Raw genomic sequence first — 14,096 nt, 5'->3', positions numbered from 1 at the left:
AGAACAAGACTGGAATAATTAGGGTTTTTGCTGTTCAGGTTTGTGGTACATTAGAAAAGCAGTATTCAGACAGGCAACAGATCTATCCTGGGGGCACTACAAGGTCAAGACTAAGACACCTTGGCTTTAAAGCCATTTCATAATGTATGTTTGATACACATGGAAAGGGTTTTGATACACCCTTCAAAGGATATTGCAAGATTTGTCCATTTACACAAGCTTTTGTATGATGCCGGGCTTGAGTTTCTTTGGTAGTCTGAGGAGTGTTTTGAGCTTGGCTTTGTGCCATAATAGGTTCTGCTGTTATTTGTTTTGAAAGTACTCAGTGTGGTTACAAAATGGGATAGGGACACATTCTAAAGCAAGAGGAAGAATGAAGAAATACTGACAGGGATACAGAGGACACTACAAGACAGAAAAAGAAGGGCCCTGAAATCCACAACTGGACTGTGAGGCGAATGAGACACATACTGGGACAGTAGGATCTTTGTTCAGGTGCTGTATGCTGTATGCACATTTTGTGTGTGTGTAAGTGTGTGTGTGTGTGAGTGAGAGAGAGAGATTTAATGCACTAAAAGCTACAATTCAGTCCGGGGCAGAGGGAGGGGGTTCTAGTGACTTGAGCATAACTCTTACTTTTTTAATATACTGTATCACCAAAGTCCCCCAAAGGATTTACTGCCGCATAAATAATACATCGCTAAGGGTACATTATTCCTGCTGTTATGGTAAAAGCTAAATCAACATGGGCTAATCTCACGCTGTCTCTCTAAAACTAAGCAGTATAATAATGTGGTTGGAATAGTTACAGCATTCGGTTAGTCTGGTCCCACACTCTGTAAATTGAAAAACTGTGCGAGGTGTACTCTATTACTTACGGTAAAAGCGCATCCTGAAGACTTGATTTCTAGGCGCTCGGTTTCTGCGGATGTCTCTTAAGCTAATCACCACAGCGTGTGGGTGGCAACAGCACAGCAGTTTTGCTTTTCGATGCGACGTGTGATTGGTGTAATATGGTAATATAGAGGAGGTGCTAGGTTTGGCTTTTTTTATGGTAAGTGTAGATTGCACAAAGGGCCCCCGGCTGAGAGCGCTCCGTCTAGTCAGTTTCTGTCTCTGCAACTGACCAGCAAGATGTGAATTTGTTTGTGGAAATTATTTTTCACGTGGGGGTGGCGTTCGATAGACCACGCAACCCCCCCACCAACTCCAGGGAGACCATGCTCTAAGGCTGTAAGTTTGTGTTCGGTTTCAGTGCAATTACTTTTCTCTCTCTTTCCAATATCTAGCCCAGCATTTCTCGGTCTCTCTCTGGGAAAAACGTTTCTTTGCTGCTCGCTAGTTTAAGCAGGTCTGGCTGGCCCCTGGTTTTGTCTTGGGAAGGCATTGCACTGATGTCTCTTTGCTACGCTTGTTGTGTTTCTTTGTACCGCCGGCTGGCTTGTTTTGTGCTCGTGAACTGAGGGATTTGCTGACCCCCCCCCTCCGCCGTTCCCAGTATTTGCATTGACTTGAGAGATGGAAAGTTGTAAAGCAACACAACCTTTCTGGTGTGGTTTTGCGTTAAGAGCCACTTCCTGCTCCCAGGTAACGAATAGCCTGGGGAACGTTGTAATGGTAAATGCCTTGAGATTTCTCGCTTTCTCTTTGTTTGGGGAAAAAAGCTGCACGGTCTGCTTATTCCTCTCAACGTATTGGTGTGAAATTCACGTGAGCGAATAAATATTGGTGCTCTCTGTGGAGGAATGTGTGTAATAATGTATTGTTTTGGGGTTTGTATAGTAATCCTCATACAAGTGCATCAGAAAAGAACTTCCAGCTGTTTAACCTCGATGCACGTGTGGTGTTTGGGGGGGGTCTTTGCCTTTTGATATGTGACAGTGCTACATATATCAGAAAAAGGGACATCCCTTCCTGGGTGAGGAAGCAGGTAATCTGCCTGTAATCGTAGGGGGTTTCCTTTACTGTTAGTTCTTGTGTCGCTTGTTATGGTAATGAGGTCCTCTGTGTTTGTCTCAAGGAAACATCAGTAAATGAGACAAGGCTGTGAACCATAGCATTACTTTGGGACTCCCCAGCTGCAGAATCTGGGAATCCAAATGTACAGTTTATTTTGTGTCTCAAATCTGTCTCAGTGCAAATCAGCAACTTCTCCTCTCCTCCTAGAGCCACTTCAGAATTTCCCAATGCAAATTTTGCAAAGGCATGTAGGAGAGGTTACCCTCTCAGGTCTCTGCCAAGAGTGAGTAGTGGTATGGCAAGAGGTGGGCGGCTATGTGACTCTTGTAGACTCATGCTGCCACTTGCACATTTCATCCTGTAACACTTCTGCTCCAAAGAGCTGCCACAGGGTAGATCTGAAGTGAACAAAAGCAACTGTGGCTGGCCTTGATTATTTTCTGGGTGAAGAAGTAGAGCTCCTCGTGTCTGGAGAGATACAACTCCTCTGGTATCAATTACACTTTTTTTGTTGACATGTTTGCTCCCTGTGTATCTTAGTCACTGCCTGCTTTTACAACAAAAAAGATTAGTCCACTCACATTTGCTTCTCAAGAGTTCATCCAGCTGTCAGAATGAACTGGATTTGGACATTGAGCTGACATTGATTAGGATAATTTCACCAGCAGAACCCTTAATATTGGCCTGATTTGACATCTGCATGAGTACAATGAAAGTATGCATGGTGCTTTAGGTAGGCAGCAAAGCCTGGTACCTGCCCCAGTATGAACTGATCATGAAACAGGGTGCTGAAGAACTTAACAGACAGGATGGCTAGATAGAGGGAGGAAGGAACCACCTTATTCTGTGAGAGCCTTGCTTGGATGGCACAATCCGTATCCTGTTAATTCTGCTCTTGGGTGCCGAGACTGTCTTCAGCTGGTGTTAACATGCAACACTGTGGTGCAGGGGCCAAATAAGGAAGTGGCAGGTGACCACAGATGACATGTAGGCTGTACAGAGCAGAAATTTGAAATAAATGTAGTAGGGGATGTAGAACCAGTGGAGGGACTCTTACGAGGCTGGGGTCTGTGTGATATAGTCATAGCTAATTTTGGATACTCTGTAGTGGGAGAGCTGGCGGGGCGGGTGTTTGGGAGCCTGCAGAAAAGGAACTCATAGCACTGAGCAAGAGAGGCAGGGATGGATTTCAAAGCTGTTATAAAGGAGGTGGCGGCAGCAGCAGAATACGGCAATGTGAGGGATGAGGAAAAGAGGAGTTGAGACTGCCTGCCTGGAAGCGGGGAAAATCATGGGTATTATCTGTTACGCTGGAGGCAGTTGGAGGAAAGATGAAGTCCAAGGCAGGAAGAATGGAGCTAGATCTAAAGATCTTTCTAGGTGCTCATGTGGCCTCCATTGCCCTAGCGTAGGATCTCTTCACGAACACTAGCTCCCTCTTAGAAGAGCAAGTTGGGAGAGTTAGTGTCTAATGGTGGGTTAGGTGGGGTTTCCAATCAAGTTAAGGTTGCTTGACTTGGGGGATGGGGAGTAAGTCTGGACAAGGCCTCTGTCTCATTCTTCAGGTCCCTAGGACTATGTGTGCACGTGTGTGGGGTTCCCCCCCCCCCGCCCCTGAAAAATTTCTCCGCATCTCAACAATAGTTGTCTTGCCCACATGCTCAGGGTTTAACTGATTTCCTTCCGGCCCCAGATATGGCATTTTCCTCCAGGGCAGATTGGCAGAGACCCTGGAGGTTTTTCATCTTCCTCTGCAGCATGGGGCACGAGTCACTTGCTGGAGGATTCTCTGCAGCTTGAGGTCTTCAAACCACAATTTGAGGACTTTAGTAACTCAGACATAGGTTAGGGGTTTGTTATAGAAGTGGATGGGTGAGATTCTGTGGCCTGCATTGTGCAGGAGATCAGACTAGATGATCATAATGGTCCCTTCTGACCTAAAAGTCTGAGTGCTAAAGGAGACATGGTTCCCATTAGTCCGTACCTATTAAATCACTTTAATAGTCATTTGTAACTGCACAGAGCTGGCCCCAAGGATACAGTGGTAAAAAGGGGCTAGCAGCTGCTAGTGTTTCCTCTACACTAGAGCTACCACCAGTGCTGCTGGATGCTGAGATGTTAGGGCACGTTTAAGTTGTGATTAAACCCGCAGTTGGCCTGTGCTGGCTTGTGGGGCTGTTGGAATTGTTGTGTAGATGTTTGGGCTGGAGCCCAGGCTCTAGGATTCTGTGAGGTGGGAGGGTCCCAGATCTCAAGCTGTAGCCTGAGCTCAAGTGATTACATTGCAATTAAAAAGCCCCCAAGTCAGTTGTCATGGGTCAGCGTGGGTGTCTTACTGCAGTGTTGCTGTGCCATTAGTGCACGCAAGGGGAGAAGCCATTCTTGCCTTAGCTCTAAAGAGACACCTAGGCAGTAATTTAAGAAATGACATTTAGTAGCTCAGCTAGAAACAGAGACTGCAACATAATAAAGTTAAAGATCCTCGTGTGAAGAAAGGGTGATTTCCCCAGAAAGAGGAAGCTTGTCAGAAAAGCCCTGAAGTCAAATGAAATTAAAATCCTTAGACTCGCTATGGAGGTGACTTAAGCAACCAGAACAGGCTGAAAGCACGCATAAAAACTCTTTGCAGATACACAGATTATATATATATACACACACACACGTTAAGTACTGACTCCTGACACCCTCCCCGCTCTGTAGAGCCCAGAGATCAGTGAGACGATTTTAATCAAAAGGAGTATAATACACTCATTTCCAGATTATGTCCCTGTTTTTATTCTATGTGCTAGTCTAGGACAGGGTTCCTCTTTCCTCACAGCAACTTTCATGCAGACCTTTACTTTGGCATTTGCCTTGCACAAACTAGATATTGTAGAATATCAGGGGTTGGAAGGGACTGGAGGTCATCTAGGCCAATTGCCTGCTCAAAGCAGGACTAATCCCCACACAGATTTTTGGCCCCGTCAAGGATTGAACTCACAACTCTGGATTTAGCAGGCCAATGCTCAAACCACTGAGCTACCCCCTCCCCTCTCTTCTCTGGGAGGGCTGAGATTCTTTGGTAGGGAGGAAAGAGGATGTTTTTGAGTCTCCAAGGAAACTTCATTCCATTCAGCAGCCCATGGCATAACATGTTAGCTGTAGGGGATAGGAGCCTTCTGGGCAGAAGTGCCTTTCCACAGGCATGGCCACATGGAAGATGGAACCCCACTAAAATATCCCCATCAGCTCAGCCAAAAAAGCAAAATCTCTTTTCACTGAGCTTTGGATCAGGCCCTAACACACATTTTGTTCACTTTGGGTCAAATGCATTTTGTGCACTTCAATGGGAGCTCCTGGTGCTTGAAGTGAATAAGAGTTTGAGGCAGTTAACCCTTACACCACCTCACTTTCTGAACATCATAAGATCAAGAAGGACTCTCCGTTGTCATACCCAGCCCCTATGAAGAGTGTAGCACAATGAGTCAAGCATTTTAAGAGGAGGTGTCTTCCGTCCCCCACCTCCTCCCTGAAGCATTAGATTGCAAGCTCTTGGGAAGAGAGTCTGTGCCCCAATGTGTCTTGTATAGCAGCTAACACATTAGGGTCCTAATCTCTGAATGGAGCCTCTGAAGTGCTACTGCAATACAAATAAGTTTCCCGCTGCTAGAGGCAGGATACCACAGTGTGCAGACCAATGATTGATAAGTTATGGAATGATGTGGGCTGTTGGTCTGAACTGGAATAGCAGGAATGATACCAGACCAGTGAGACTGATATTTTGATACAGTATTGATCATCTGTGCCTGTATTTTTCCTTTGCTGTTGCATTTTTTTTAACTTTCCCTTTCACTGGAAGATACACATATGAACAAAAAATATTGTTTGGAGGTTGTGTGTGTGTGTGTGTGTGTGTTTTGGCCTAAAACCAACTGGAAACGACTTGACACTCTGGGGATACTATTTATAGAAAGCAATATTGTTTTCACATTTCAAATATAGTAGCATAAAAACAAATCTTTGGAAAGAGACGCTCGGAGGCTTGTGTCTCTAGAGCAGATAAAAATTGCCCTAGGAGAGGACCAGAGATATAAGCTGCTGTTAAATGGAATCTTGTAACTTCTTTTGTAAGTTAAGCTTTCTCCTTGGTTCCTAGATGCCAAATTAACTAGGGTTTCCCAGGCTATCAGAGTTGTCTTTTAACTTCACCCATAGTGTTATCTGTAAAGATTAAAAACCAAGCTGGAACTCCAGGGCTTTGTCTTTCACACATTCAGCAAAATTAGTAGTAATTTGTCTCTTCGGTGCCGCCTTTGAGATCTCAAAGAGCTTTATAAAGACAAACTAATTGTGTCTCAGCCCCTCTGTGCAGCTAGTTAGTGTTATCTCCATTTTATAGATTGGGAGAGTGAGGCACAGGAAATCACTTCCAATCCCTGAAGGAGGCACACAGAGGGTCAATATAAGAACTTGATAGTCCCAACTCCGAAATCTCTGCTTCAAATCACTAGACCAAACTGTTTCCATAATGGAGATGCATTTCTCTTTCCCATTCTCCATGTGACCAGTCATGACACCTGGGTGTTCCAGTCACATGACTCTAACTTCCTCTTGGGGAAATATCCATAACATGGAACTGCCTACTTAGCCCATTTTTACAGTGCTTGACATAGTCTAATTCCTGGATAGACATGACTGACTAATCCATCCATAAGCTAGGGATGGGTCAGGGTTATTCCCATTTTAAAGGGGGTAAACCAAGGAAGAAAAGCAAAGTGACTTTCCCAAGGCCTCCTGAGTCCCAACCCTCTGCTCATTGTGCTAGAACACTGTCTAGTCCCCTCTTTTTCATGTGGCTGTGGGGTAGAAGCTTGGTGACATCTGCCATCAAGAGAAGGGGAAAGGGCCAGCTTCACAGGAAGGGCTGCAGAGAGATGAAGAGAAGTGTTTGTGGTGAATTGTATATCCGCTGGCAGCCTTAGATGGTCTCAGAAAGGTGCAAAGGTTGTATAGGTAGTGGGAGAAGAACTTTGGCTCCTGAATTTACTGGGCCAAGCTCAGAAAGGAGACTGGGATCTCCCATCATCACTATGGGCTTCATTGAAGTTGGCCCTGGGATTTTAATCTGGACCATAGATTTCTGTCTCATATGTCTGAGTTAACTGATCCTAAACTGAGCAACAATTATGTTCTGCTGTGGGGTCAGTGACAGTATGACTGCATGCAGCTCTGCACATAGGTGTGTCCCATTGGACTTGCTAGCAGCAGCCTGATTGAGGGGTTATGCATTTAAGACTGAGATTAGAATGCGGCCTCCTTCTGTTACTTAACACCATAGAGAAATCCCTCTTCCTGTTTTAAATATAAACCACATGCAAGGTATTTTGAACTGTGACATACAGCTGCAAGGGGAAAGCCAGATAGGGACAGCCGTCTGGCCCAGTGCCTGCTACGGGCACAGGGCTTGCAGCCATGCCATTTCAGATTGTAATCCTGTCTGCCCTTACAGAGTCAGCAGTATGCATCCGACGAAGTGGGTATTCGCCCATGATACGTCTGTTAGCCTATAACGGGGTAGGCAGCCTATAACACGTGTGCCGAAGGTGGCACATGAGCTGACTTTCAGTGGCGCTCACACACCTGGGTCCTGGCCACCAGTCCTGGGGGCTCTGCATTTTAATTTTATTTTAAATAATGCTTTTTAAACATTTTTAAAAACTTTATTTACTTTACATACAATAGCTTAGTTATATATTATAGACTTATAGAAAGAGACCTTCTAAAAACATTGACATGTATTACTGGCATGCGAAACCCTTAAATCAGAGTGAATAAATGAAGACTCGACATACCACTTCTGAAAGGTTGCCAAACCCTGGCCTATAAGGTGCCACAGGACTCTTTGCTGCTTTTTCAGATCCAGACTAACCCAGTTACCCCTCTGATACCTAGCAGTATGAGGCTAGCTCAGCAGCTGAATAAGAGGCCTACAAAGAAAACCCTCAGATCCTGAGAAATTATGTTGGTGACTCAGCAGCTGGTACATTTGCTTCTGACTGAGAGCTCTGTCAAGGAACCACTGTAGCACTAAGGGGCATAGTGTTGCTAGAGGTGCCATAGTGTGTATGAAATAATAATAGACCTTGACTATTTACTGTCACGAAAAGATCCCTTGTGCTTGTTTGATTATAGGGAGCGGGTATATATTATTTTTGACTCAGAACTTCGTGCTCCTCAAAATCCATCTGCAGATTCAGTTGGATACACTATTCATTTGGGGTCACATTCAGCTCTGCCCCAGACTTCCAGGGTAATCTCAGGACAGTCACTGTGCCTCAGTTCCTCATCTGAGGTATTAATGTGACTATTTAAAAAGGGCGAATGGGATGACCTAAGTAATCCTAGGCCTGTCAGCCTGACATCACTCCCTGGCAAGATAATGAAGAGGCTGATATGGGACTCACTTTAATAAAGAATTAAAGGAAGGTAAATGCCAGTCAAAACAGGCTTATGGAAAACCGATCCTGTCAAATGTAATGTCAGAAAAATTAAAAATTTGGTTGATAAAAGTGATGGTATAGATGTTAGACTTCTGTAAGGTGTTTGACTTTATACCATACAACATTTGATTAAAAATAAGTGATAAAATTAACATGGCACATAAATGGATTAAAAGCTGGCTAACTGATAGGTCTCAATGTAATTGTATACAGGGACTCATCAAGCAGATGTTTTTCTAGTGGGGTTCTGCAGGGATTTGTTCTTGGCTCTATGCTCTTTAATGCTGAACCACGTGGAAGAAAGCAATCACTAAAATTTGCAGCTGATGGAAAAATAGGGGGAGTGGTGAACGATGAGAACAGGTCAGATACAGAGCACCTGGCTCATTTTACTTGTGTCCAGTTTACCAAGCAAGTTACATTTTAATATGGCTAAATGTGTACTTATACAATGGGAGACTCTATCCTGGGAAGCAGTGACTCTAGAAAAGATTTGGGAGTATTGGTGGAGAATCAGCTGAATGTGAGCACCCAGTGAGACACTGGTCAAAAGGGCTGATGTGATCCTTGGTTGCATAAACAGAGGTTATTTTACCTTTGTATTTGGCACTGGTGCAACTGCTGCTGGAATACTGTGTCCAGTTCTGTTGTCCACAATTCAAGAAGAATAGTGATAAATTGGAGAAGGCTCAGAGGAGAACCATGAGAATGATTAGTGGACAGGAAACATGCCTTTTAGTGATGAGCAAAATAGATGGAGCTCTTTGAGCCTAACAGAAGGTTAAGAGGTCACTTGATTCATCTAAGTATCCACAGGGGGAACAAATACTTAAAAAGGGGATCTTAAATTTAGCAGAGGAAGGTGCAACAATCTAATGGCAGCAAGTTTAAACTAGACACATGGAGGCTAGAAAAAAAGGTGAAATATTATAACTCTGAGTGATTTAGCCACTGGAGCAATTTACCATGGGTTGTGGTGGATTTTCCATCACTCTTAAATCAGAATTGGAGGTTTTTCTGAAAGCTGTGCTCTAGGCATTGTTTTGGGAAAGTTCTATGACTATGTTTATAGAGGAGGTCAGTGGTTCTCAGATTTTGTATTGGCGATCTCTTTCACACAGTAAGCCTCTGACTGCAATGATCTCTTCTGCCCCCCCCAACTCAAAATGGAGGGAGGGTAATTTAATGGGGGCTTGGGGCCCCATGCATGGCCAGCTCACACCCTGCATGTAACCATCTTGCAACACCCAGTTGAGAACCCTTGGACTAGGTGATAATGATCCCCTTTTATCTTGGAAATCTATTAGCCTACCTCAAGGGTGTTGAAGATAAATGGATTAAAGATTTGTGAAGCATTCATCTAATATAGTAATGGGGGAGGGGGCATGTAAGTAAAGTAGCATTTTCAAACAGCATTAAAAGTTGCCATATTCCACTGTAGAGCTGGACATTCAACCTATACAGTATTGGAAGAGCTCTGGGGGTCCTTAAAGATGAAAGGTGTTATAGACAAGTCAATCACTGAAAAGTAAGGCATTCCAAACTTGTTTAAGAAGTTTATTTCAGAGTTCTAGGGCTTACTGAGAGCTTGAATATCCTTTGCTCACCCTTTAATTACGTGCCATGCAGCAGAAGGGTAATGCACAGTGTACACCAATGAACTACAAGGCTCTGACTGTCCTCCCCAGTGACCAGAGTAAAAGTGCAAGAACTTGTGTTCCTGATTCCTGAGGAGCCAGATGATGTTTGCTTGGCAAATCCCCAGGCTTTGCAATGTGAGTAAAGAACAAGTCCAGGATATTTGTGTCTTGGAACAGAAATTATATAGGAAATGCTGCTTAAAGGAACACACGCCCTTTGCCCTGCTGAGGGTTGCATTGGAAGCTTGCCAGGAACTCAAGGGCTGCACCTAATATTGTGGACAAATTTTGGAAAAAAATCTGACTATGTAGTAATAGATCTATAGTCACTCCGGACTTTAAGATAGAGGGAATAGGACTTTGCCAAAGCATAGGCCCTTCTCACTTGAAGCAAAAGTGGAGACTCTGGAATTGTTGACAATATAGGGCTTAGGACACTTGCTCAGGTATGACCTACACCTCAGCTGTGTGTACATTCTAGTATGCTGGATAGAACCTTGACACTACACAGTTGCACAGCACATTCTGGGTCAGATCTGATGAGCCCCTTCTTTGACTCCCATCCCAGCTGGTGCCAATGAATCAGGATGGATTAAAGATTGATCTTATCCAGATGTATGAATGAAGTAGCTGAGCTAAAATGTCCTGAGCAAATCAAGTTACCATCCCATCTACAGCTCAAAGCAAACAAATACTACATTGCCACCTTTTTGTTGGTGCCTGGCAAGTATTTGGAGCTAGATGAGAGGAAGAAACAGATACCATGACTCACAGGGCTGATGCTATCTAAAGCCACAGAAAAAGGTAGCAAGGGAAGGATTAACGGAAGTCTATGGCACGTCTGGTGAAGAGGCATTATGCCAATGAGAGAGCACGCTCTCCCGTTGGCATAATTACTCCATCTCAATGAGAAGCAGAAGCATGTTGGTGGCACTGGTGTGGACAGCATTAAACTGGTGTTGCTTGGGGGGAGGGAGGGGACTTTTTCACCCCCCAGAGCAATGTTCATTAGATCAATGTAAGCGGTAGTATAGATACGCCCTGAGATTCCCATTTTCTCCTGACTGAAGGAGCAGTATTCTGCCATTGAAGAATTTTGTTTTCTGTATGCTGATACTATTTCCTTCATGCCTTTGTGTTCACAGCAGGTGGAGTTTTCAGGGCATGGAAACATGAAAGATGCCTCCAATAACCCCTGATGTTTGAGGCATCTAGCAACCTCCATCTTCCCCCACCACTACCCTTAAGTCTGACCTGTCAGTTCCAGTGCCTGCAGAGAGCCATTGGAGAATCCCCCTCCAATACCACAGCGTTCTCTGAGGATGATTCTATCATCCATGTGAAATGGGTGGCACTTGGAATCCTTGTGAGGAAGGGCCATCCTCAGGATACAGTGATTGGCATTTCAGTGTCCTAAGGACAAGTCAAAAGTGTGCATTTCATTGCCACACTTTACCTGAGGCTTCTCCTGTAATGTATCCCTTTCCTCACACCTAAAATTTTAAACCTTCAGATGTCTTAACTGGATGATTGGGGTGGGGAGATCTCTGCAATTCTGGTCAAGTACGGGGGATTATCTCCATATCATTTTGGAGACTAGCATCATGTTGCTAGCCATGGGGTCTGAAAAGGGAGACAGACCTGGGAATGAGTCCACATCCCCATTACCCTGTGGGTGTGTGTTTTTTTTTGTTTTTTTTTGTTTTTTTTTTTTTTTAATCTTAGTCCTTAGAGCTAGCCATCTTATTCCTTCCACACTTGGACAAACAAGGCTTGCTAAGGAGCCATGTTTTACATGGACATCTGGTAGAACAGAAGGGACCATCTCACTTTTTATCCCGCTGTATGAATCCATATTGACAAATGCAAGGATCATCCATTAGAACATAGTGAATGGGACAGCAGGGCCCGGGGCTGGCTCCAGGCACCAGCCCAGCAAGCAGGTGCTTGGAGCAGCCACGGGGAAGGGGCGGCACGTCTGGCTCTTCGGTGGCAAGTCCCTCTTGGAGCAAAGGACCTGCTGCTGAATTGCCGCTGAAGACTGAAGTAGCAGCAGTAGACAGGGCTGGTTCTACTGTTTTTGCCGCCCCAAGCAGTGCAAATTGCCAGCATGATGGTGGAGGCAGTCTGTGTGCCGTTAGGGTGGCATGTGCGTTTCTGCAGTGGCAGGAATTCGGTGGCAGCTTCTGTCTTCAGCCGGAAGACAAACTGCGCCGCTGCGGACAGCTGAACATAGAAGCTGCTGCCGAATTGCCGCCACTGCAGAAATGTGCATGCTGCCCTAATGGCACACACACTGCCCCTGCCGTCTGCGGCGGCAATTTGGCACGCTGCTTGAGGGCAAAAACACCTAGACTGTTGCCCCTTGCAATGCTGGTGCCTGGAGCTGGCCCTGGCGGTAGAGCTCCTGCAGATCACAACTGCGGCTTTTTTTTTTCTGCTTGGGGTGGCAAAAACCCTGGAGCTACCCTGGCAGGGCCCCCACATGTCTGAGGCATCTAAGCAGTAATAATATACATTTGAAACACTGTTACAAGAACACTTTTTTGACTATTCCATATATGGACTCTGCATTAGCCTTTTGCAGGTGTGGGAAGACCCCTCTGGCAGTATAAGAAGCATTGTCCTTTTCAGTCTGTACAGGTTCCTTCCATTTATTCCCTTTTCCTGATGAACAGTGGTCTAAAAAGGTGCTTGTGTGCTGAATATCCATTGCTGCCGATGCATGTTATGAAATCAAAAGATGTGAGATTAAGTGTCACATTTCAATCCAGAGCCTTGTTGATCTGTGTATAATTCTAGAGTTAACAGCTTGTCAGGTGTGCATGCACACACCATGTATATTCCCTGATTTAGCAGAGCAAGTAAAACCAAAGTCAGTCTTGCATCAGCTGCTGAGTGGGTATTACCATGATCACAGGCTATGTGGATACCTGTAAACTGACTGCCAAGAGCTGAATGGGAAAGATGTAATATTTTGATATCACCAGTGAGTTCAAGGTAGTTGTGGTCCTATTAGCACTATGCCATCTCTGTGTCTCATATGACCACATTGACGCAGGTATGGCCTGGTTAATTTTATGGCAACTATAGGTGGTATCCAGACAACAGGGATTTTTCAAAGAGCTTCTGGAATATCTGAAGTCCATACTGAAGTATTCCTGCTTGCACTCCAAGATAACATTTAGAGCTGGAACTCTTTTCCACAAAAAAAAAAAAAGCAGATTAAAGCCAGGCAAAACAGTGCATGAATGTCAATTTTTTTTTTTAAATTTGTTTTTGGTCAAAACCTCAAATTAAAAAAGCCTGTTTTTGACACCTTCAACACAAGTCACTCCTTCTTCCAATTTAAAATAACTGTTGAAACTTCAGTCTTACTAAGATCTGAAACATTGTTTGAATTTCTCTCTCATTTTTACTCAACATGAATTTCATTTTTTTGGGTCAACCTAAAAAGAAAAGGCTTCGGCAAAATAATTTTTGGAATTGCTAAAGAACCGAAAAGTCAGTTATTTGCATAGGTCTATTCACGTCTGATCTTTCTGCCTGTAGCAAGTAAAGAGACACCTCATATCTCTAGCTACAGAGCATAAGCTGGTTGTCAGAGACCAGAAGGGACTTCTCTGATTTTGATCAATGTTGTATAGTTAGCCAGATACGCCAATGGAGATTTTTAGCCTTCCTCTGAAGCACTGATTATACCATAAGCAGGCTATCAACTAGATAACATGATTGATCCAATGTTGCACAATTCTCTAACTCTCTAAATATCTAAAGTTTTGAGCTGTTCAATCTTAATAGCACCATGTAAGCCAAATCAATATTATCTCCAATTTAAAATTGGGGAAATTGAGGCATGGGGAGGCCAAGTGTTTTATCCATGGCCACATGGCAAGTCAGTGGCAGAGCTAGAGTTAGAACCCAGGTCTCCTGTCTCCAAGTACCCTGCTCTATCCACTAAACACTGTGTGTCTCTGTAAAAATACTAGTCCATTCAAAAGGCCTTAGGGAGCATGAC

At 44.2% G+C, this 14,096-nt stretch overlaps 1 protein-coding gene across 2 annotated transcripts in view; it reads left to right on the top strand.

The window, feature by feature from the left end:
* Nucleotides 1-964: 964 nt before the first annotated feature.
* TP53I11 (tumor protein p53 inducible protein 11) overlaps nt 965-14,096 on the top strand; it is a 60,768-nt gene continuing 47,636 nt past the window's right edge. The window contains exon 1 of one of the 2 annotated variants that reach the window (XM_032783431.2): nt 965-1,233. The gene's annotated coding sequence lies outside the window, so the exon portion shown is untranslated. The remainder of the gene's footprint in view (nt 1,234-14,096) is intronic. The other variant, XM_032783428.2, reaches the window with a different exon arrangement.

The sequence above is a fragment of the Chelonoidis abingdonii genome, chromosome 4 (assembly GCF_003597395.2).
Source record: "Chelonoidis abingdonii isolate Lonesome George chromosome 4, CheloAbing_2.0, whole genome shotgun sequence".
In the NCBI taxonomy this organism is placed as follows: domain Eukaryota; kingdom Metazoa; phylum Chordata; order Testudines; family Testudinidae; genus Chelonoidis; species Chelonoidis abingdonii.
The sequence above is the reverse complement of the archived record's forward strand: the minus strand, read 5'-3'. Positions and strand labels throughout refer to the sequence as shown.